This window comes from Triplophysa dalaica, chromosome 21 (genome assembly GCF_015846415.1).
Source record: "Triplophysa dalaica isolate WHDGS20190420 chromosome 21, ASM1584641v1, whole genome shotgun sequence".
Lineage (NCBI taxonomy): Eukaryota > Metazoa > Chordata > Actinopteri > Cypriniformes > Nemacheilidae > Triplophysa > Triplophysa dalaica.
In genome coordinates this window covers 4,761,779-4,788,538 of record NC_079562.1, presented here as the reverse complement: position 1 = coordinate 4,788,538, position 26,760 = coordinate 4,761,779, and positions in this window count along the sequence as shown.

Genomic DNA, 26,760 nt, shown 5'->3' with positions numbered 1-26,760 from the left:
CCTGGTGCTCGGCTGATGCGTTTTAATGTGCCTCCGTTGTGACAGCTGGCCGGATTAAAGAATTCACATCATAGAATACAAAGTACGTAGGTTATTGCTTTCCACGGCGCAAATAGAATTGTCAGCTACACAAATAGACCGGAGATGTCAGGGGTGGCACGGGCCGAGTCCGCGGCTTTGTTGTTTACACATCTGAGGAAATTTGTGTGTGTCGTGCACGTGTACCGATGAGGGGGGAAATTCGAATCAAAGATGCTTGTCAGTCTCAACATTGTTTTACGCACCTCTCAAAATGGCTTTGGGAGTGAAATGTCATTTAGAGACGCAACGCCTTATCGCTTTCTAAGAAAACCGGATGATGTTTTCAAAGGGAGTACTCGTGGGTCAATCACAGTGATATTTTGTAGCGTTTCGCTTTTACAACTTTACAGCAGAAATGCAATGTGCTCAGAGACGTTTAGTGTATGAAGGTCAAAGGTTACGGGATCAGTTGTCAATGCTGAAATATTGTATTCACCTCGGGCAGCCTGAAAATACAACATGGGCTCAGCAATGTGATGCAGGAGTGGTCTGAAAATCAATTATAAAGAAAGTTCTTATTTTGCAATGTACAGTGCTCAGAGACGTATAGTGTGTAAAAGTCAAAGGTTACGGGATAACTTTTCAATGCTAGAATAATTTATTCACCTCGGCCAGCCTGAAGCAACAAAGTAGTGCAGGAGTGGTCTGAAAATCAATTATCAATAAAGTCATTATTATGCAAACATGTTTGGTGGTGCTAGTGGCGCAGAAAATACACACTTCACCTTTTAAAATGAGCAGTGGCTGGATCCAATACTAGATTCCAGCTGCATTTAGATTCACACCATTGCCAGGACACAAAGATTAATGTGGCCTAAATCAGTATTTTACTATAAATTGAATAGCTTTTGTTAGATGCAAATGTGAACCGAAAATCACACTGAATCTGACATTTGTATTCCAATCTGTGTCACTTTTCATTGTGAATGTGGAAACTATTTTACAATTATTACCGATCAAAAGTTTAGAGTCACTTGTCTAATATGTTTTTTGTATATATATTAAAACTGTCCAATCTGAAGGTGGGTTTTTAAAGGGGTCATATGACACGGCTAAAACAAATATTATTGTTTGATTTGGATGCAAGATCATTTGTAAACACGATTTAAGGTTAAAAAACTGTATTTTGTAATTCCGTGCATGTTTGTATCTCTTCTTTACCCCGCCTCTCTGAAACGGGCAGATTTTTTACAGAGCTCATTGCTCTGAAAAGCATGTTTTGTTATGATTGTGATGGAAATGAAACACCTCTTACCATATTTGGAACATCAGGTTCCAAAGGAATTGTACTGGGTGGTCTTCGTCAAATCATACCACGAACTGACGTAGATTTGTGGGGATGCGATTACAAGAGGCGTTTCAGGCAGGTCTGGGTGAGCATTCGCTATTAGATGGATTGCATCTTTCGTTCCGACACTTACATTTTTGCAATTATACGTGTCTAATGCATGGCCACTTATTACACACCAAAGACACATATGACCCCTTCAAATGCTAAAATTTTAAAATCTTCATTACAAAGTAAAAGTTTCTTAACCATGTTTTTGAAAAGAGATAACGAAGGTAGAATAGTAAATAAATAGCCAAAAACTTCAAAAAAGAATAACAGGGTGAGAACTCAATAAACTGGTTGAAAAGAAAGGATGGCAAATTAAAAGAGAATACAAGTAAAAATATAACGAAGGCAGAATAGTAAATTATAAGCCGAAAACTTAAAAAAAGAATAACAGGGTGAGAACTCAATAAACTCGTCAAAAAGAAAGGATGGCAAATTCGAAGAGGATACAAGTAAAAATATCTAATTTATGTAAGATTCTATTCGTCAAAATTGTATTCGTTTAGCTTTGAAGTTAAGTTCAATATTATTCTAAAATGTGGGGGAATTATAAACAAAAGTAAGGGTACGTTCACAATTGAAAAAGTCGACAATAGTGCTTTTTTAGTAAAAATAAAGCTGGCAGCATTGTGGTTTCAAATAGCAGCAGAGTGCATCTTTTGTTTCTTTAACAACAGCTGCAAAAGTAGCCGTCAATAAACCGGCACCTTTCCCATGACTCCAAAAGCTTAGGCAGCTGACTCAGAGAAACAGATTCGAGCAGGCCTCATATGCAGCGTAACGGAATTCTTTAGTATTTAATTACAAGGCATTTATCACTTTTTGGAAAATGTTAAAAAAGCAGTCAATCATGGCCACCGCTGAGTAGTCGTCGCCAGCACCACAGTGAAAAATAAAAAGCTTTACGGCTTTCACGTACACAGAGGTCAAGGACACAAATAAAAGTGACATTCAAGCTCATCCTTTATACTGTACATGTGGGTCAGCTGAGGTGCATCTCTTGTTCAGAACTCGATTCAATACAGGGCTTCATAAAAGGTCATGTGACCAATCGCACATCATTAAGCGGAAAGTCTGAATTGGCCACTTTGGCTTGAAAAGAGGCCAAGGGTGGTTCAAAATGAAGTTGAAACTGATTGGTTCTGGTTACTGCATTACGCCAATCAGTGTTAGAGACAAGATTCAATTCCATCCATTATCTTGCGATGGCTTCTATTGTCGATATATTGATTTTGTATTAAGCCTATGAAGTTTTGCGATTCATTACAGGGAAAGAATAGACACGTATCAGAAATATTCCTCCTTTGTGTCTCAAAAGACAAAGATGATGGCACTTTGGACAAGTGCGTGCATTCTTGCGATGGCCTCTGCGCCCCTGGGGAACATAGCAGGTAATGCAAGACGTTTCAGGTGGCTAATTATACACTAAGGAAAATAGAGATTTATTGATTAGAAGGGAGCTCAACTGCTGAGCAAGTCCGGCTCAAAGTTTCTGCAAAGCAATTAGGTGTCACTGCTGTTCCTTCTCTTTTCCAGCTAAGGGAACCACCGGGGACCTGTCATGAAGATCAAATAATACACCATAATAGACCTTTTTCCAAAAAAGAAACATCCCGCATTTAAAATCTACTCGGAGCAGAAATCATTTCACAATTACTCACATCTGAGTCTAGAAGAACCATCCGAGGGTCACAGAAAAGATGAAAAAAATCCTCTAAGGTCCTCTGTTTATGAAAGGCTGGGTGACTTAAACAAATCCCATGGTGCCTTGCTCAGGAAGGCTAGCAAAGATTGGCCAATTGCAGTCGGAGAATGAAAAGTGAAAATGACCTTGAATTAGCTGCGCTGGCTCTCTGGAATCGATTCAGCTTACATGTAAGAGTAGAATTACTGCGGAGAGGTCAGGCGGGCAGTGAGCCAGGGAGCAGAGATCTGCGTACGGTGCTGCAGCTCAGCACAGTGAAGGAGACGTGTCTGTTCAGAGAGACCGGACATTCATATGCGGTCTGCATGAAGCGCTCTTATTGTAAACATAATAGAAAAATGTTATCATATTAGTGAACAGCTACTTGAAAACATAAAAAGTAGTAGTAAGGCAAACGTATTATTCACCTTCACTGAATCAATCACTGTCCATCAGGGTATGATTGGTAAGAATAAGTCCTTTCATTGGATGGTTTTCACTTTTTAGAATATCAGGAAATTAAATATTTAATTTAGGGTTTTTTTATATAAAGACATGCTTATTAGCAAAATAGCAAGCATAACTTAAAAGGTTAAATTCTCAATTAAAATACTCCAAACTAAAAAACATGAAAACTAGAACATTTTAGAAGCTTCAAAGTGATTTTCGATAAATGAATAAATGTCTATGCTACATGAAATTTAAAAATAGCTTATTAATAATGAAAATGTTCATGTTACATACAAAACATGAGTATTTACTTCACAACCAACAAACGACCATAGGCAAGTTAACCTTAATATATGCCCGACACGCATTTGAGGTTCTTTCTTCGGAAATTGTTAGAAAGTGGTTTGTATGTATTTATGGCTGTATACCGTTTAAATCAATATCTGATACAATTTTGTTCTTTTACTATTATTTGTTTAAGGGATTCTTACAAGATTCAAAACATTGGGTTTATAAGAAGCAATTCCCTGCATTACTAATGCAGATCAAATCAAATGCATTTGACATTTTATAATGAAATAAGCAATGCTTTGGTTTTAGGGATATTACAATTTTGAGACATAAAACCTGGCTCAGTTATTGAAATAAGAAAGATATAGAACAAAATTTAATTAAATCAACTAATACTTTGTAGTAAACAAAAAGATGATGTCCATACAAAGTTGCTACGTTTATTTACAATATAGAGTCATTTAAATATTAAATGTATTCACATGAATAATAATTAAGGATTTTTAACACAAATATTTTTCATTAAAATAACATACATAAACAAAGTATATATACAATTATATATGCTCCGTATTTCAGACTTTTCAGTTCTATCTTAACTAATAGTGATGACTAGCAGACGGCTTCTGGATCTAAATTCGACACATTGGCTCGGTGTGTTTGTCAAATGATAATTTCAAGCACATCTTTCCCCCAAAGCCTCATGTTACTGGAATTAATAAACATTATATTTATTCTGGTCATAGTCAAGAACTTTTTAAAACTGTCAATTCATTTGACAAATGACATCATCAGGAAGTTGCGAGGATGAACGGGTAACGTGCCGGATGGCTAACCTTCAAAAATGTCATGCTGTCAGTCAACGTGACGGAAAACACTGTCAGACCAATGACAATGCTGTCGATAATCGGGTCACACCCCTTACCTCGCCTTCCTCACCAACTGCACGGCATCAACTCCTTTAGAATTCATAATCTGTCACCCGATCGATGTGCATGCGTCGTGCCGCCTGTGCGATTGTTTTTGTCATCAATAACAATAACAATGTTAGCATCAGTAATTGCCATATTTAACACCAGCCACTAGAGACCGGACAAGACTTTTGACCTTGCGGACATTTGCATATCTGCATAATTCATGCCCCATCTCGCACACGTTCGGAGGAGCAGGCAAAAACTGTCGTCTCGGTGTGGTGCACGCTGAACTCTGACCTGAGGTCTGGAAGCGCTGATACATTCAATCCGATTCAGCAAAGGGCATGATGGGACCCTGTTCCCATCACAATCTACGTGCTGCTTGTCTGGGGTAAATGAACAAGCCTGGCGCAATGCCAGGCATTAATTAATGAGGCCGGGCATAAGCATATTGCCAAGGGTCGACAGTGACTTACAGTCTGGTGATGAAGCTACAGGTGGAGGTGAAGGAGTCACAGAAACTAAAGACGGATATAAAAACATCTCATGGTGAAGTCAAACAATGAAAGAGGAGAGAAAAGAGCAAAATACCTTAGGCCTTCTTAAAGGAACAGTTACACAAAAAAGTAAATTTTCTCACTTGATGGTCCACAAACGTGAATGAAGTCTGAGAGAAGATTATTAGAAAAAAATGCTTTACAATTTTTTGTGTGTATTTAAATCCTTATTTTACTATTAAAGACAAAAAAATTAAAAATATTACACGCACATGGAGAGTTACAATATAAAATCTGAGAAATCCCTCCTCATTTATTTAAAAGATACAGCTACTCATATTTGTCAAATAGCACTTCATCTGATGGTAAACATTTTTAAATTCACCAGGCTTGGATCTCAGATGAAACACTTGTGACTTGCCTTATGTTAATTGAAGAAACAAGTAATATTAAACAGGACCCGAACCACAGACAAGAGATGAAACGCTGCATATGTTATAAAGCAATGTAATGTGACAGAAAGAGGAGAGCTCTTAGTATGCAGACACTATAATCCTGCACCTTTAGAAAGAACATCATCTCATTGTGGATGCTGAACTGAACCTCGGCAGTGCTAAAATAGGAGAGGTTGAACAAGCACAGGGCACTTTATCTGCGCCAAATATAATAACTGTTTGGAGGCCTCGTAAAGCACATTTTATAATCTTACTTCAGCTCGGCACAGAATAGAGATTCTGCTGGAGTGCGTTGAAGAGAGAACTTACAAGGAATTACAAACCTTCTTACAATCTTAACGCTGACTTTCTGTGCTTTGTGCTTTAACTACTTATTAAAGTGACAGGAGAATGAAATTTTGCTGTTTTACATTAAATCATATTTTACAGAAGTAGTATGGAGTGAGGTGGGCACTAGCTCTACCTTTACGGTATCTGCTTTAAGACAAATGATAGTCAGAACTGGGATATCTAATATTATCATCCATATCCCTTAGTTCTCAAACAAAAAGGAGAAAGCCGTTGGGAGGTTTAGAAAGACAATGAACAAATAATGATACACACATTAATGTATACATATACAGTTTTGCGATAATATACAGAAAATCAATGCTAAGATCAAAAAGCAATTTTAGTTTAATTGTCAATATTTAAACCAAACATTAACATAATGTAAAGTAGAAATTCAGTTAATGTTTTTCACTGCGTCTAGAACAGCGTTATGCGACACATGTCAATTATTGTTACGTTATGTTAATGGAGCACAAATCAAAACCACATACAGATCTGCATTGTAGATTCAAGAATGTAAAAAATGCAAGTGTGGTATAAAGTATAAAGAATTAAATATGTACAAAATCACCTGCGCGTTCTGTCATTCATCTAGGGTCACTTTGACCTCTTCGCAAAGGACTTTACCATGTGACTCTTCTTTCATTAAGTGCTCTTATAAGAGCGGAGGTGACGCTGACCTGGCGCCACACTTCCAATAAGGGTCCCAGATCCCTGAAGCGGTCAAAAGTCTGTCTCTATTACACTCAAAACACCCACCCTGACCCTCCATTTCTCTCTCCTTTCATCTCAGACTGCCGATATGAAAGAAATCCTTCATCGCCGTTCTCATTCTTTATTCACACCCAGCAGAGCGCCAAATCTGGACTATTTTAAGAATTTCTTCTATCATAGTTGTAAGACTTTTGGCGACAGTAATATTAAAGAGATGTCATCCTACATTTGTCCCTTTCTTGGGCTTAAAAAAAAGACACAGGACTTCCAGTCCTAAACCTGTTTTAGATTTGTGAAACAGGATTTACTTATTGTAGAATATGAACATTTTCTATTTGATTATTGGGGATATAAATAAAATATAAATAAGAAGTATATTATCAGCAGGCGCTTTATGAAAGGAAAATGAATCAAATTATGTTTTAATGAAACCAATCTTGAGATCAGGATGGTCTCTTTGAAAAGTGAAGAGCTGCAGAACATTACACAACGTTAAATTACTTCATTAAATAAATGGAACTGACACATATGTTCCTGCATAATGAATGCCGTGCCAAGACACAAGTAAAATGACTTTATTCAATCCAAATGATCTAGCGAACGGTTTTCCATTTACAACGGCTGCACACCAAACAATAAACCAAGAAGTACAGAAAGCAAAACAACAATTAATCCCGTCACATCTTATTTTTTAACTCTTCACCAGCTCGCCAGCAAAGGCCTCAAAAGGAAAAAACCGAATGCCCAACAACAGACACTGAAATGATGCATCTGACTTTTCCACATCAGGCAACTCAGGGATGCTGCGGAACAGAAGCGAGACATGATCCAAGGTGCCTTTACCATCTTTGGTCTCCGAGGCTCTCAACCAGAAGCACACTGAGGTACTGCTCTATTATTAAAAAACTAATTCACAATACCCATCCCGCTAATGATTCATTATTTGTATAAATGTGTTTGGTGCTGGGTGCTCTTGGTACTTAATTAAAGAGGCATTTTGCAGCATTCATAAAGGCACGTATACACCCCAGATTCATTGGCTTTCACTCCTCCGCCTCGGTCCCTCATTTATTTTTCACACCCAGAGGTAAATAGATCTGAAAGCTGTTTCTTCTGGCGCTCAAAGCTCGCTTCACTTTGGACAAATAGCTGTCTGGAGTTCATTCTGCACCGGCAGAGATGAATCCTCAGACTCAAGACCAATAAAAAGTTTTAATATAACTCATCCATCCAATACTGAACGGTACGTGGATCTTCAGAACGACTGTTAAACTGTATAAAATGAGACGTGGTGTACTGTAAGGGTGAAAGAAACACTACCACACACATAGTAACTATATTTAAATATTTATTTGACGCAAGTGTTATACTTGATACTGCAGAGAACGGAAACAGAGAGTACCTGTTAAGAAAAGGAAATAGACTTGCTTTTATCAGAACCACTCATGTGCAACGATGATATGTGAAGAATCTACAAATCCAAATTAATCAAAGAACAAAAAAGAGCCCCCTCCTAAATCTACCATCTTAACTTCACGCCCACCACTTTTAACACGAGATCGGCAGCACAACGATAACTTGATTTAGCCCTCAAATATCTTCCCAACAGATTGTTTCAGCCACTTGGGAGAGATGAGAGTTGTGTCAACCGAGCCATTCAGCGTCTGCCCTGAGAGATGAGCTGTGAGTCAGGCTATTAACCCCCTCTCTTGCTGTGAAATGGTTTTGAACCTGCCTCTCCGAGGTGAGACGGAGAGCCGGAATGCCGTGTAGAAGCGTCACATATCCCTCTCGGCGTCTGAGAGACACATGAAAGCGAGGACGAGCTGTTTAAAGAGCGGGTGAGAGGGGCCGTCTCCGAAGATCCAAAAATCGATGTGCTTTGAAAGTGTTGATTTTTACCTCCCCCCCAGAACTGTACATCTCCAGCACATAGACGGATGGTAGAATGTGTGTTTACAAAATAGATGCAGTGGGATGTTAAAAATTACCCCTTGAGTTTCAGGGGAAGTGTCTTGTGGCTGGTATTTTTATAAGGTCTTGTGTAACTGCTTTTACAGCAGAACAACAGAAGTTTCAAGGCCTGTTTACACCAACAACAAGGTTTTAAAAATTGTTAAAGAATAGTTCAATCTGCACCACAACTAAACGAATGTGATAAGTTGTGACATAAGGAAATACCATGGCTGTTTAAACGGTCATTTATTAGAACTGTTAGAGCTCATATCAGATTTAAAAATGTAATAAACTCGATGTATTTTACAGTCTCCAGACTCAGAATCTTCAACATCAATATTTTAATAATTCATAAAAATGAATCGCTGTCTAACCACGTGGGATTTCATTATGGAAATAAAGGTTAGGATGGAGGATTTTCGGTAGTTTTACACAACACAATAAGTGTACTGTGTATTAGCATTTTTGGATGTTTGCCTATGGCAACTGATAGAGTATTTGGACCCGGAATCAATCATACTTTACAAGCAGATAATGATATAGAGATTGATATTGCAGGAATCAACCAGTTAAACGTTGACACACATTTGAATGCAGATGTAGAATTTAATTTAGTTATATAGTTACCTTTATGGTTCATGCTGTAAACAGCCCTTTAAAGGTTAAACCAAATATAAAATCTTGAATAGGATTCTTTCTTCTGCAAAACACAAAACAAGATCTTATAAAGGAAGTTGGTCACCAATCAACATTGACTTCAATTGTATGGAGACAAAATCACAGCGACATTTCTGAAATATGTTATTTTGTGCTCAACAGAATAATGAGTCATGAGGTTTTTAACAACATGAGGATGAATAAACCATGACAGAAATGTAACTTTTAGGTAACTTTCCCTTTAAGAAGGTATTTCTACCTGATCTCACTCAGCGGAATCTTCCAGTCTTCATGGCTTCATATCATCGCTGTCCGATATTTGAATGTCCAAATTTGCCTTTTTTTCACGAAATGGAAAACATTGTACTTTTTAAATGGTTAAAGTCGCTGTAACTCAAACAGTTTCTGCATATGTCATGTTAATCTTGAGTACTTACAGAAAAGTGTCGTACCCTTCAAATATCCGTAGAGTATTATGTTTGATCACATTTATAAAAGACAGATAGAGCTGTACAAATAATTCTGAAAACATATAACCTGCACGCATGTAGGGGCCACCCTAGGGGCGGAACTAAAGCTAGTGCACACCCATTGCCAACAAAACACAGACATATGACTCAGTTTCATGTATAGCGCTTTTACCGCTCCATCTATCAGTTTCATACAATCTCCAACTCCAGCGTTATATCCACCGTATATATAACATTCCTCACCGAAATGCAGTGAACAAACAAACGCAGCTGGACGTTGCGAACCCAGAGCTCTCTCTCTCTTGTTCCAGCTGGTTCACCCGCTCTCCTTGGTTGACGGGTGGACGTGCTCTTCCTTCTTGCTCTGGCAGGTTGACGCGTGGGCATGCTCTTCTGGGAGAATTGTCCAAAAAGGGACAAAGAAAAGTTGTCAAGAAACAAATCTTGATATTCAATATTTTTGACCATGTGAAGCATGAGATGACAGCATGTTTAACATTGTAAAGAAGTCAGAATGCATGAAACACTGTTGCACATCCCCTTTAAATACTGTGTTAATGAAGTAAAAAAGCATATACACAAACATAAAGCGTGACTTATAATAATGATTTATGTCAAAAAAAATAACGAAATACTGTATGGAGCTACATGGTTGCAGAAGGACAACAGCGATATATATTTAAGTCCAATCGAATGGGCATCATTTTGTATTTACAGTGTGTGACTGCTAACTAAAATTAACACAAACTCTGGAGGCAAACAATACCCAAACATTTCTAAACTGGCAACACACACACAAAACATGTGGTGACCTCTTGCTGAGTGCTCTTTTGAATAATTAACACAACGAAAAGTTTTGCCACTGACATCTGTTCTCAGCAAACCTCAAAAGTGTAAACACTTTGTGACATCCTGTGCATGCGTAACAGCCAGCGCATCTGCATTGTCCACTAAATTGCCACTGGCAGCCCGATATAAAATCACAGCGCTGAATCATTGGTGCATCAGTCAAACGGGCAGAGAAATACATTCACACCAACTCATATCAGGCCTGCCGTTCATGTTTAATATTCTAAATTATTCAGTGACTGGTCACTGGTGCAATGTATTGAGATTGCTGCAGATCGGAGTCCCAATTTAATGAGCCAATGGGATGTTTCAGTTAATAAGATACACTTCCAGACCACTAATTAAGGAGAAGAATTATTAACGCCCCGTCCCGTAGGACAGCAGTGTTCAGGAGTACACTTTTGAACAGCATTATCAATTACGCAGACCGAAAAGAATCTTCTTACGCTTTTTTTATGTCATGCGTGGCCTGACCAAGGAAATAATTGTTTTGATCTGCACCACTGCATTCATATATCACCCAAGGAGACACAAAACACACAAATTAACACACACAATTCCTCCTCTGTGAGTGTGTGTGTATTTAAGAAAAACAAACGTGACAGAGAAGAAAGAAAGAACAAAAGAAAGAATCAAGAAAGAAAGAACATTTTATTTTAATGTCCTTAAAAACAGCCAATTTGGCAATACAAGGTTTTAGAAGGACAGTGACAATATAAAAGTCATACATTTTCAGAGACAGGAGAAGAGATGCTAACTCTGAACAGATTTTTACCAACTCAATCGGATTTGAAGTTTTAAAGCCGATGTGTGAAAGCAGTGGCTGGTAAACATACGTGATTATTTCATCACACGGTGTCAGTAACGCTCCAAATTCTACTGCATGTAAATCACAATACACCAAAATTCAATAATATTAAATTTAGTTGAGCTGTCATGAAGTATTTAATGTCATTATGTTTCTTTTAGGCAGTTACCTATTGAAACCCAGTAACCCAGCTATTTTAAGGACTGGAATGACAACTGACGTAAGCAATACTGCTCTTACGAAAAATGACCAAGCTCTATGAAATACATTGTTTTATTACAAACATACTACAATTCACTATAATAAAACCATGCGTAATTTCAACAACGGTTGTTTATCAGTTGTATTAGTTTCAAAGGAAATATGACCAGTAAGAGAAAACACAGTACTGTAGTGGGTTAGGAAATAAATGTATTTATTTGGTGCATTTGGATGGGAAGACATTAATAGGAACATTTCAGCAAGATAATGAGATAAACATCCTCTGTTTCGAATGGCGTTCAGCTCACTAACTTCCGTTCCATTTTGAAGTATCAATCTCGCCCATGCTTTCCTCAATTATTTTGTGTCAAGACATTGTGAAAACTGAAAACTGTAAGGAGGTCGATGTTCAGCTTTAAAGCAGTAACACCGCTGGTTAGCGGACTTAGTCATTGGTTTAAACTGTATTGAATATTACATGAAAAAGCGACACACTGCTTTGCTAACCAGTTATAGGAAATGTGATAAAGGTCCTTTGATAACTAACATCTGTTTCCTACTTTTGAAAACACAAGCTACTATTGCAACTAATGGACTACTTCTCACTCTGCACTTGAAAATGAAAAAAAAAGCGCTTCACCACTGGAAAATAACACATTAAAGCTTTTACACATTAGCCAATTTCCTTTTACCTTACAGGTTAAGCCAAGCGTTCACATCCATCACAGGAGCCGACGATCTGAAATGAGATAAAAACAAAAGCCCATCAGAAGTGGTTCACCCTCACCTCCACTGTCACGTGCCCTCACTAATTGTCTTTGAACCCATCGGTTTCTCATTCCCCCACAATTTATCTGGCATTAGGCCGTTCTGCATTAGTCACACGTACAATTAATGAATTTCACCAATCTAAGCATTACAGCATCAGCGATAGGTCACGAGCGATCCATCTCGTAAACGAGACCTGTGGGTTGCGTTGGCGGCAGAGGACAACTAAAAAATGGTGCTTATTAAGTGTGGGCGAAGACTTAGTCATAACTGTAAATGAAAATGATCATCTGAAAAGACGGCCCAAGCAACTGTCTCCCACCAAGACCACGGCGATAGTAATGAATAATAGACGTCCGTGATCGCAATACAAACTTAAACAGGCCGAATAAATGATCTGGTTGTGCAAGGACCCGATCAGGTTCATCTCGACAACGAGACCCTTTAATCACGTGCGGGTATGCAAGAATATTTACTCGAGATGAGATTTTCAGACACGTCTACAAGCAAATGTCAGAAGGTGGCGTGTTAAGAAGGAAATGGCTTGTGGGTAAACGATAGTTCGGGATTCAAGGCTGTTGTTTGGCATCTGGAGGTCTGCGAATCAGTAAGAGTTTTCTCCGGATCACAATCCTCTTCTCTTTCTCTCCATTTCGAGGGGCCGAGGGGTTTATCTGTTGTCGCTGAGATAGAGATCAGCACGGGGCAGACACACTACAGGTGCTGGAAGAACAAGCACCTTTTCCTGCCGGAGTGGCTCGCTATTGGCTGTCTGTTTGTTCCTGTTCAGTGCAATCAATATAGACGAAGAGATTAGAGGAGAACTTAATTTGATAAGGCTCAAAAAAGCAATTATATTCCAGCTCGCTGTTGACTAATTGGGCTGTCGCGAGCGTTAAACATCTGCGCGTAACACGCTGACAGCCCCAGACACCTTCGCCGTGCACTGTAAATATCGAACGCGGGCGTATTCTCATATGGATTGTCAAGATTTGGCCTCGGGCTATTGTTGCTTATGAACACATCACTCTTTAAACCACCCAAAGACGGGAGATGAGAAATTAGGCGCGCGCGAGGCTCTACGTGCGAAACGTTTGACGTATTGTTTATCGTACGCCCGTGAATATTAAACATATCACACGTTCCCGAGCGGAACACGACGCTTTTAATTGAATCAATACATCTGAAAGGCTGCGCGTGGGTCACAATGGGGTCTTTGAATTGGTATCCGTTTCATCCAGCTGATTTTATTCAACAGAACAATGAGGAGGGGAAAAAAGACAAACTTTAAGCGAGCCAGGGCGCAAAGATTTGATGTATCCTACCTGGTAATTAAAACTCATAGGTTTATTTATAAGCCTCGGTGTAATTTAATGCCATTGTGCCAAACGCAGCCAGCGGAACCCCGGCATTCATCGCCAAACGTGTTTGAAGCAGTTCTACACCTAATAATTACGGCGGCCGGGTGGATTAATGCGGGTGCAGAACAAATGCCCGTGCGTATCCCTGAGACAGCCATAATTCTTCACGCAACAAGGACGTTTTTGAGGTTGAATACATTACTATGAATCACGCCTGATCCTGCGCTGCATTACTAAAGGAAACATTTAAAGGACTTACAAGGCAAAGCAAACACCAGATAAGGCTTCAGACGGAACCAGAGAACGCACGTATCCTCCGCCTGTCTGAACAAAAAGAAAAGAGTAAGAAATGAAAGCGGCCGCACCCTTCGCGTAAGTGCCCTTCCACGGCCTAATGAACTAATCTATTGTCCCAACCCACAGGGCAAACAAGTTTGAATATATGGATGGGGGGAGATAATTGTCATTCCCATAATTGTGCGATTGTGCATCATTTAATTCTGCGAACCCTTCGTTCTGCCACAGGGGTGCAACCAATACAGCTCATTTAATTCCTTTTCATAAAAATCAATAGAGTCCTTTAGGGGGACAAAGGTAAATGAGTCTATTAAACAGGAGGCTGTAATCAATGCATAATGAATATGGGATGTCTTGAGTGGGGTTAGGGAGGGTCACGTGCTCGGACGTGTCTAGCATAAGACACTGTAGCTCTGAATTAACTTTAACGTCCAGCTGTAGTCAAATCCGATTTAAAATGGCAGGTGTGACCGGGTCCGCTCGAGCTACCCAAACACGGGTATCTATTTGCCATTCATCAAAAGTAGACAGACGACTCCCTCGATTGGTGAATCAGTCAGTTTTGAGGCTCATCCCTTTGAGGTCGTTATCATTTCCCACCACACGATCTCGGTAGCGCTCATAGAAAGTCTCCACAAAGGTCAAGCTGGAGTAACATAATTCACCACTTTTTATTCCTTTCTGCGAGGGAAATTACATTGCAGTGGGCCATGGCGGAGTCGACGCGTCTGCAGTTGTACCGAGCAGAAGTTGAAGGGATGAAAACGAGTTAGGAACAAATGAAAGAGAGCGAGAGATGACAGAAGGATGGGAGAGAGAAAAAGAGAGAGCAGAAGGTGTTTTTATGAGCAATGGTTTTACTGTCCAGCTGCTGAGGTCTCACAGATGGTGAAACGAGTACGACAGTCATGGACAGGATATGAGGGGAAAAAAGACTTCAGCCAATCACGGCTCTCAATAACCCAACGACTCACCTTTCATTCCCGGGCGGTCACACACCTTACGGACAGGGTCTTTAATAATGAAAATCCAATAAGTGCGTTTCGCTGCAAGCGGTGAAAATAGCTAAAATTAGCCTTAATAATCACACTGTGAGGATATTGTGTATCTGTGTGTATGGGTTTAATGAACTGTGTACAGGATAATGAGGAACCTATGGTCACGTGACTCAACCTCTGAAACGAGACGTCTCTCAGAATTCACAGCCCGACAGATGCTAATAAGAAAACTTTGCGCGTTGTGTTAATAAGCAGCAGGCCTGAATGGAAATCTTTATGCCCCATAAAGCATAACCTAAGCAGAGAACACTATATCTACTTAATAATTACAAACTTGCCAGATGACACACAATAATGAACATCACAGTCTCTCTCTCTCTCTCTCTCTCTCTCTAGCTATCTGTCTCTCTCTCGTTCTTTCCTCCCACTCAGTTGCCAAATAGTCTGGCAGTCCCATCTGTCTCGGTGTCTGTTTCCGGAGGGGCACTTCAAGGAATCCAGCAGGAATAACAGCCCTTGTGCTGATACACCAAACCATAGCCATACTGAGGGATTGAAATTATTTGTTTTAATAAAAGGACAGTTGTGACATTGAGTTCTGATCGTATGGACTGCGTTTTGCTCTGATCCACTGAAAAATGCTGATGCACACAACCCAAAAACATATTCTATATTAATGCACAAATTATTTTAACACTGGTAATGACCCTAAAACACTATACCTATGGTAAAAGGACTGTTTATCGAATGAGAATTTAAAGATCAATACAATAAAAATGTATCAAATAATTAACATTTACATTTAGTCACTTTGCAGATACTTTTATCCAAAGTGATTACAACTGAGAGAAAAAAATATTCCTTAATTAAAATGAATAAAATGATCCGTCTCATACTTTAGAGTGATAGTAAAATGAAAAACACAAAGTGACTATGGGCTGAAAAAGACTAAAATAAATCAAAACTGTTATATTTTAGCATGCTCAAAATCTGTATTCATGGCTTTTTATTAACTAGCTTGATGTTTTTTTCAACAGTATTGACGTTTCCATCTATTTTGGACTCTTATTGGCTCATTTTTCTACATTATTTTTCTACATTACATGTGTAAAAAAACAGTAAAAAAGGATTATGTTGCAACAATTATATTTTAATCCACAATTTCAAAATTCATACGCCTGCTTTCAGATCAAAAAGTTTTTAGGATCATTAAAACCTAAGTTTCTTTAAACTTTTGCACATCAGTCTTGCTTATCTTGCTTTATTGACATGCTGTTCAGCACATAAAACAAAAACAGTAATGTAGTAAGCAAATTCAAAACTACCTGTCCTATTTAAATTGAAATGCATAAAGCACCAAAACACATCAAACTTCACAAGGAACCTTATCAAACCGTTTCTCCAGTAAGATGAACTACCTCTGTGGAAATTTCCATTCTGTCATCACATTTTTATGTACCTAAGCAATTCTTTCCTGTAACTGCTTAAACTCAGTAGCTTTTCATCTTTGATTTGTTTTTTCTTCTACGACCCAAAAGAACATCCAATCTTGAATAGCAAACACGAAAATTAAACTATCCAATTTGTTGTTGCAGCCCATTGTGATGCTCTGCATCTACTACCTTCAAAAGGACGAGGGGGGTGCGTTCATCGCTTCATTCAGACATTCACTCTAAGTCTCCGTATCACAACGAATTTTTATGCTCACTCATAAAAGGAATCCATTTCCATCTTAATTCACTGAAAGGATCTCTTCAAACCCGGCCCGGGCTCAAATTAATCTAATTCCGACCCCACGGGGAGATGTGTAATACATCCTCTCTCAAACGCTCACTGTTCGCCTCTTGTCATAGAGTAATGACTGAGCGCGTCCCAGTATCCCAGCTACACGCTGAAGTGAAGTCTGTCAGGGGGTGTTGCGACAGCAACATTCATTACAGTTATCGGGTTAAGCACAAAGCAGCTGCATAAAAGACCATTTTACTTTAAAGTTCAAATTCGTATAAAAGTGCTCTCGATTATGTTGAGGAGACCATGGTTAGGCAAAACTTTAAGGTAAGTGTCGCATAAACTGACATTAAAAAATAAACCAACTACTTCCACACACCATACTGTCTTGGATCATAAACTGTTATACCGCACCAATGTGATGTAATAAAACCTTGATATCTTGGAAGTGCAGAAGACATAATGCCATCACCTGAGACAGTATGGCTCTCCTAGATAATAAGATTGTGTGCAATACATCTCAAACACCGGACATTGACGCTTCATTGTAAACTATCCATTTATGTCCAAGCGTGCTGTGGCACTGATTTCTCCCCTGAACATTAGCCCACATGCATTTTGTCCTTATCATTGCGTATGTTCTCTTTAAAATAAGAACCGCATTCCAGTGTGACACATTCGTGATTGTGCCCCGTTAATCTATGATCAGGGCCGTCTATCTGCCGGTTGACCAAATTTCTCACACTTTCCCGTCCCATGAATAATGCAACCAGATTGCCGAGAGGCGCGCTGCGTAAAGATGCGGCATCCATTTGTAATTACGATGATCTAAAACAAGGTAGCTTCCCCTGCGCGTCCCTTCTCGCCGAATCCACTGCGGACTTGCTACATCTCGTTTGCCATCTTAAACGATAAATTAAAAATCAGTTTTTGTAGACAACTCTGCACTAAACCAATTACGGTTTAGCGAATAAATATTTAATCGGTGTATTCGGGGGTAATTTGTCATTCCCCTCAACGGCTGACCCAAAGCGGTGTTACAGGGGGAGAGTTTTAATTTGCTTTATAGTGGAAATGGTATGGATTCTTGGCTTTTTTGCTTTCTCCCCTATTCCCTCTGATATTGTGATCCACCTGGAGTCTCAAACCGCAGGCTTTGACAGGGTCTATCAAAACACACCGCAGGAGTCCTTCAAAGCAAAAACAAGGAGATATGCCATTGACTCTTAAGTAGAATCAAGATAACACAAATTTCTGATTAGTTTTGAACTAGTGTTTTAATAAATAAATGATATGGAATAACAAATAAGAAAAAAAAAGAAAATGTCGTAACGTTGTATACAATGTGCATTAAAAGTTTGTGTTATCCTTTGTGAGGTTTCAATTTAGCTTTCATCCCTTGGTACATGTTCATGTACAAAATTAGTTATTAAATGGTATTTTGTGGCATTACTTTGTTAAAACACATTAATCTCACCACTAAACTAATAATCATTTGTCCTAAACATACCTACCAAACCATCTTTTTCCCAAGGTTTTCCTCCACTACTTCCAAAGGTTTTATTTGTCACAGCTGCCCTTTTCCTGCTCAGTAGGGGCCTCAAAACTAAAATATTAAGGTACAAAAATACTTTAATTAAATACAAGGCACAACAATGAAAAATGTATTAATTTTATATTTAGATGAAAATCTGATGCTCACTCAGCATCAAAAGGTTTAGTCTTCAGCACCACGGACAGCACCTCAATCCAGCTCTACTGCCTCCTAGCAGTTGACAGATGCAGTGCAACTGTTGAAATATCAGTTCAAGACACCTGCGTTTACTGTCCAATGGCATTTTTTTAACCCGATTGACAAATGGATAGAGAAAAGTATATGGCAATACATGGGCGTATATCTCAGTTAACTGGGGGGGGACAGTGAACACAAAATTTCTCAAGAGAAATTTTTGAAGGGGACACAAATACTACAGTCGAACATGTACTAACTATGACACAAAGAAACTTTATGCGTTTCATAGGTTTATAATGCAGACTTGCAGTCATGTTACAACTGAACTGAACTGCCACATACTGTAATACAAGTGAACACTAAATAAAGCTGTTTCCATTTAAAAAAAAAAATTCTCTGTTGTCAAGACAGGAAACGACTATAAAAACACACTACCCATGATACTACATGTTAACAATAAGTCACTTTTTAACACTTAAACACTTTTTAAACTTTATCCTGGCTTATACTGCAACATCGTCTGACAAAGTCACCATACATCAGCGACTGTGTGTGACACCGGACCTGAATGGCAAGGATTGATGGCTGATTGTGGCCGTTAATGTAACCATTATGCAAGATCGCCACAAATAAAATAATGCATGGAAAACTGCTTTGGCGTGTTAGTTGCAGTGTCTGACACACTATTCAACAAGCTAACGTTAACAAGCTAAGTAAAGTTCTATTCGCTAACATAGCAGATTCATGGAAAAATACCTCAGTAATCATCATTTTTTGCCACAACTAATTTATTAATGTATCAGCATCAACTACATTGAAGAGAATCACTTCATTTAAAGTGAATCAAAAAGCCAACTAACTGGAGTTCAACAACCACTGATCCGCATACCTGTGTGTACTAGCATATATTTTTAATTAAAAGTTGAAAAACACTCAACTTGAGGCTAATTATTTGAAACTGTGATCTTAAATTTCCACAATATGTAAGTGCGAATTCAAATTAATTACCTAATGAGCAAACTGTATTGTATTATCTTTATAGACTTAAAGCCATTACTATTGTTTATGAATACAGTGACTGATCACATTAAACTGGACCTTGCAACGAGTGTGACACACATTCCTATAAGATCATATTTAAAAAAGCATGGTCATACCCATGATGCGCATTTTGAAACACATCACATGTTTGGGCTCTATTACTTTAAAGCAGAAATGTCAAATATTGTCATTTGACATTTCAACATTTCACTTATCAATTTTTAATAAATGACAGAGTCAAAAAGAGGCACAGCTATTCTTTCCACCGGACAAAAGAAGCTAAGATAACATTTACAGTCAATACACTGCGAGTAGAAACCCGATATAAAAGCCATTTTCAACCTTAAACATTGCCCGATGGCACACATATCTCTTATTCCCCTGTTTCTATGTTACTCTCACTTGGTTCATTTCCAGCTATTCCCTCCAGACCTCCACCAACACCTGTGAGACTATAGCCTATTTAGAGAACACATGATGATCCAAATGTTCAACACACTCAACATGTCATGTTCTATCCCCACGCTACTCCTTAAGAAAAGCTTCCACCTCGCCCTCAATCCCCAGATACCCAAACATTGATATTGATGATATTTTATTTATTCTCACCTTGAATGCATTTTCATTTCAATGCAATTTATTTTTATAGTTGCCGCCATACTGTTGCATGTATTACTGCCTTTTTTGGAAGCCTTTTTAACATGAAAGGAAATCCACAGGAATTTTCCCCGAATAGTATCAGATAATTCCTCAATCATTTCTTAGACTAGAGATTCACATTTCAATAACATTACGCATCTCACACATACCCCAGAATGCATATTTAGATACAAACAAGCACAGTCGCACTGACCTCTATAAAAGCTTGCACAGTTAGCTAGAAGGTTAAAAATACATTATGTTTATCTCAGTCCAGCCCTCTTCACACTCTATAAAGTTTCATTATGATGTGCTGAAAACCGTTTGAAAGAGTTTATCTATGATTTAGTGAATGAGCTCTGGTGTGTGCATAACATCACAAATTGTTGACCACTAAGACCCACTTTTGCTTTTTTGCAACATTCAAAAGTTTTCCAATTATAAAGATGTTAAGGCAGATCTAACCTGGGAAACTCTGTGGTTAAGGGACCATGTCAAAAGTTCATACATTATATATAAACGGTCATTTTGACTGGTAGCGTAGGTCAGATGTTATTTAATGATATGCAAAACTGTTTTTAGCGACATCTATTGTTAAAATGTAACAAAAGGAAGGAGGACAGGCTATATTTACATATGTTATTTGGAAAGTTGCTATTTTGCTATATCAACCTAAATCTTTTGATATCTTTAATCTGAATTTTTGTATGGGATATATAAAATAAATATAAAAAATCCAATAGTTGATTTCCTTAAATCATTACTTTTTTATAAGTATTTAATAAAAAAATATATACAATTAATGTTTTTGGTGACATAAATAAAAATATTTGAGTTATTCAGACTTACTTAAAGATGGGGTAACATGTTATTTCAAGCATTTTGACTTCTTTACACTGTTAACGTGCTACCATAGCTTCTCATGCTTTACATGGTTAACTTGTTAAAAAACGAGTTGTAATTATGACGTAGTATTTCTCAACTCAACTCAACTTTATTTATGTAGTGCCTTTTACAATTTTCATTGTAACAAAGCAGCTGTACATGAGATCCATTGACTACAAGTAAAACAATTAAAGTCATACACCTGTAAAAACAAGAAAAAGGTGAAAACACAAAAGACAAACATACAAATGCTCCACACACACAATATGCATACATACTGACACACATAGACATAGACGCACACACGCAAACACACTCGCACACACCCACAGTGAAATCACACATTTGAGATAAAGCATAGAGAACCACAGGTCAAATATTAAACAGACTATACATTCCCACATGCAATATTAATTATGTAAAACTTCTGAATTCTAAAGCACACCCAAACCTCATCCACCGAGCGAAAGATCACGGCCATGCATCAACCAGCCAACGTGAGAAAGAGCACCCCCAACAATGCCGCTTCACTCGGCTGTCTGAGGTTTAACTGTGTTTGTTTGCTAACTGCATTTCTGCATTTTTTTGCAGAAATAATCATACGGCTGTATCTCTTTTTTATAAATTTGATCAAACTAAATACTCTTCGAAGAAATTAAATATGCACTACTTTGGTGTAGGTACTCAAGATCAAAATGAGATTGGCAGAAACTGCGTGTAACCTTATCTAATTGTTTTTTTACAAGCTTTTACTAAATTTAAACAGTATATGTTATTGATTTCACAGCTTTAAAATGTACGCCTTTCTATTTAGTGTAAATTGTTTCACGTAAAATCACAGTAAAAATGTTTTGAGTGAAAGGTCAAATACATCCGTAAATGCTTTGTAAATCAGATTACTCTGCAGTAGCATCAGTGAACATGCTGTGTGACTTTGGCATGCCAGACAAAATGTAAATAAATAAAATTGCTCAGTTTTATGCCAACAAGAGTACATGCTGCTGTTACATGTATTTGATCCCATATTGTGAAAATCCGTTATTATTTAACTGTTTTAAACAAGTGTTACACTTTAAACAAGTGTTTTTATACAATAGGTCTTTGAGGATTTTCAATGTCCGGAGATGATAAAATAAAGAATAAAAAACGTAGCAGTTTTTTGTTGTTTTTATCAATAAGGTGGATGCGTTCAGAACGAAAATGCAGTTTAAGCAGAGAAAGCAAGAAAGAGCTACAAAAAGAAGAGTATGAGAGACAAGGACAATGACAAAGTGACAACGGGACATTTTATTCCACTAAATATGTCTGGTAGACGCATTTGCTTTGTTTGTGTCTCAGGACGGTGCATACAGATGCGTGGAGTGTCTTGGCTCCGTGTGCTTTACAAGGTCTGCCACTGTCGCATTTGCATTTCATGGCCTTTAAATATGCTTGGTTTTATGTGTATTGCTCCATCACGCCGTTTGTTTCTCTTTGCTCTCAAATCGAATATATATAATTTAGCCAGATCTTCCTGAAACCTTCTCCCCAAACACATCTCTGGTGTTATCTGCACTCTGGCCTGCTGTGAGGAGAGGGTCATTTATGTGCATAACAGCTCTGAACAAATAGCAACTGCAGTTAGGATTTATGATAGATCATTGTGCTCTGAAGTTAGTCTATATGATAATGAGATTTACAGTGACGTACAGCAGAAATGCATTCTCTCAGTCTGTTATATATATAATGTACAGTAGGTCAGTTTGTGGGGAAAAATATCTCGCTTGATATGTTTGGTAATTTTAATTTCATTTTATTAACCCCCTCACAGAAGGCTAATTGTCATTCATCTGTAACCTCTAATCACAAAAGATGTGCATACACCTGAATCACAGCTGAACAAATCACGACAACCGCACCAGCCAAGTTGCCGTGTAGCTGCCAAGCTGTCTTTAGATTGGAGATATTGCACTCAGAGATTTATGGCTGTTTATGTTTATTTTCTTATTAAAAGGGGGCCGGAGCTTAAAGGAAGAGTTTACCCAAAAATAAAAAATTTGTTCATCCTTTTTTAATCACCCTCAAGTTGTTCCAAATCTGAATAAATGTCTTTGATTTGATAAACAGAGAGAATTATATTTGAGAGAATGGTTGTAACCACGATTGACTAACATAGTACAAAATTTGCAAGCCCCTCCCACTCACAATTTCTACCAAAACGATATTCTTGATCTTGACATAAAAGAATGATTTATATTCATTATAAAAAATATTCGAACACTAAGTAATATCGTTAAGTTGTTTGGCTGTATTTTGATGCTTATTTTAACAATTATTTTAACTATTTTAAGTCATCTTGATGCCCCCACTGAAGTTTGTTAAAGCCCCCTAGTGGTTCCTAGTTGAGACCCTGAGCCTTAACCAGATTAATATCATTTTTTAATGAAAACTCCACGATGACAATGCTCTAAATGATTTGAGTTTTGGTCAAAAAATATAAATACTTACATTATATTCATATTGGGGCATATGGCTGAACTGTTTCTTTAAACAAAGTATAAGTGAGACAGCCCCAATAACAAATACACAGGAAAGAACGAGCCCTCCCTTCGGTCTTTTAAGGTCGTTGATAAGCTTGAGTAACACTGTGAGAATACCACATTAATAAAACTACATGAATTATTAAACCCTCACTGTCTGCTGTGAGAAATAAAACCCAGACTTTCAACAGAGGAATTCGAATTCATTTATGCACTTTAGAGAAGGTAAAATAAAGTTTTAGACGGGCCATATCTAAGAACTGCTAGAACACTGGGCGTTACACAAACAACAGGAGACACCGGTGCTGTGCGTGCAAGTCTGAATAACAAAAAACAAGGAGGAAATTAAGCCTCTGTGCATTTTACTGTTGGGCGAGCAAAGCCGGTATAACATCTTGAAGTTAAAAAAGATAGATGTTTTTCCTTCCCTTCCTTCTTTTCTCATTGACTTTCTCTTTTTTTTATATTGAGTGACTCAATTTCATGGTCCATTGCCATATCTACGGCAACACTGCATGAAATAATTTCAATGCAGGATTTCAAAGTAACTGAGTATTTCAAAAACTCCCCCGATATGGGTTTGTATTAGTCAGGGCTGATGCGGCGTAGCACGTATTCACACACACAATCGGAGCAGATAACTCGCAGGCTGAGGATTGCCGCCGTACACCTTTGCATCCTCCTAAAGGATGAAATCCATAAATATTGTCCCCATGACTGAGTTTGTATTACTGGAAATTCAGCTGACTCCTTGAGATTCTAAGCTGATTCACAGCGCCTAAGCGTTCGGTGAATAATTGAGTGAAATATCTTAAACCATCGGTGTTTGCAGATGGAAGGAAAAACTATTTGTTTTAGTTTTCGGGATTTTAAAAGCAAAGTAAATGTAAAATGGGGAGGCTCGAAATAGCCGGATTCATATTTGGTCAATGTGTAGGGGATGCGAATGAGTATAAAAGTGAGATTGAGAGAAATGGTGCCAGTCCTTTAATTTATCTTTGATATACTGTAAGCAAGACCTCACACGAGCCTCTTGGTTCAGACATGAATGTTGCAAAAACTTGCAAATAAAATGTAATGCAAGGACTATGACCAAACTCTCTACCACAAAAAATCATGCATTACAGACTTCTATTTTAGAGCATTGTTCCTTTATATTTTCCATATCAGTCAAAGCCCTGAGCTGGAAGATGTAAGGTTGCAGATGCCCAAAAAATATGTTTAAACCACAACCTGTTACAAACAGTCTTTCCTTTATAGGCAACAACATGCATCAACAAAAAACAACAATGTATTCCTATTAGCTCATATTATACTTAAACATTATCATTAAAATTAATAAAATAAAAAAATAAGCAATCAATACCGTGGATCAAAAATAGGTTCTTCATATACCAGATATTGTTCTAGCTATATCAGTATGCACGTTTTATACACGCAGCTCATAATACACACATGATTTCGCTTCTTTCATTAAAACGAACTACAGAAATCATTAACAGCTTTGAATAGAGCAATTCACAAGATTAATCACAATTAGTTATATTAATGTAGTATTTGTCCTCTTTCACAAAGCAAAATCTCTCCAAGTACCCCTAGGAACCAGTTCAAGTGCCCCCTGGGGTAAAACACTCTTGTTTGAGAATCTCTGCTGTGTGCCACTTTGCAAAGCAAAGCATAGTGACTCACTAAAACAAAAGGGAAACAATGTTGTAAATTGCGTTTTATGTGCTTTGTTTCCATGATAACCATTAAGGACATGTAATTGGAAAGAAAAACACTTAAATTCAGAAGGTCTTGCAGTCAGTACAAATATTAGCAATTAGTCAAAGGTTGGCTACTTTAAAGATTTTAAAATATAAGAGTTCATTTATTTTGGATGGTTTTAGTTACAACACTACATTCACAGCTACATTCATGTTATTTCATGGTTTTGAATATTCAAAACTGTGGAAAAATATAAATAAAGAGTAATCCGAAACGTTTGACCAGTAGTGAATATGCTACCATTTTTATTATGTTGAAGCAATTTTATTTCTAGGAACTTCCAACACTGCAAATGCCCAAATATTCCTGTTTGGAAATAATATAACCGCCTGGATAAATTGAAGGATGGCGGAAAATCTTAAATAAACAAACAAATGAATTAATAATCAACCTGATGTGAGCAGAACTTACACTTGATGCCATCTGACCCGAGATGCTGCTGATCACAATGCTGGTTTCTTTTGCTAGAAAGCAATTGTTTTTCATTTAAATGTTGAATGTGGTTCACAGCATTAGTCTGCCCTTATTACTCCGCAAGACCTTGTTCAAATTCCCTTGCTGCTTTGTGAACATAATAAAATAAAGAAAGGGTAGAGGAAGAAATAGAAAAAAGAAAGTGTGTCTGAGCATGTAAGAGAGAGAGAAAGAAAAGTATTGAAGGGCACTGATAATTTGCCATTCTTTTCCCAGATCTTGGCCTTCTTGGTCTGCATGAGATTTCATTCGGATTGCGTGAGCTGACCATAACATTTCATTGAATGGAGATTTTACCCATAAGGCCACAGTCATTCCAAAACTCATTATTTCCTAATATTCTTTTACAGGTGAATCAAAGAGAACAGAAGGTCCAAGGTTCCTCGCCGCCAGGGCTATAACCACAACGGAAACACTGTTGCCCCTGCAAATTTTCAAAGTCTCTATTTTCGGATAGAAAAAGTCCTGAGCGACAGCATTTTTTCCTGCAGTTCAGAGTATCTTTTGAGGTTGAAAAATGTAAAACGTTTCTGAAAAAAACAATCTACGTCAAGCAACATTTTCACAGCTAACCAATGACAGAGACATGTCGTTTCCATAACAACATGCGAGGAATGTGATTGGTCGAGAAGGCTCAAGCTCGAAAAAATAAAATGGTGGCCGAAACATCCATTGGAGCATAGTTTTGCATGAATGCAAGTCTAATTTTCACTTTCAATAACTTCTGATTGCATTTCTAGCGAGACATTAATATTGTAGTTTTAAATATGTGATTGGTTGTAGCAAAGACGCTCTCGGTTTATAATTCAAATAGAATTCCGTGATACTGGCTATGAAGCCTTTGTCTCTTAGCTGCAT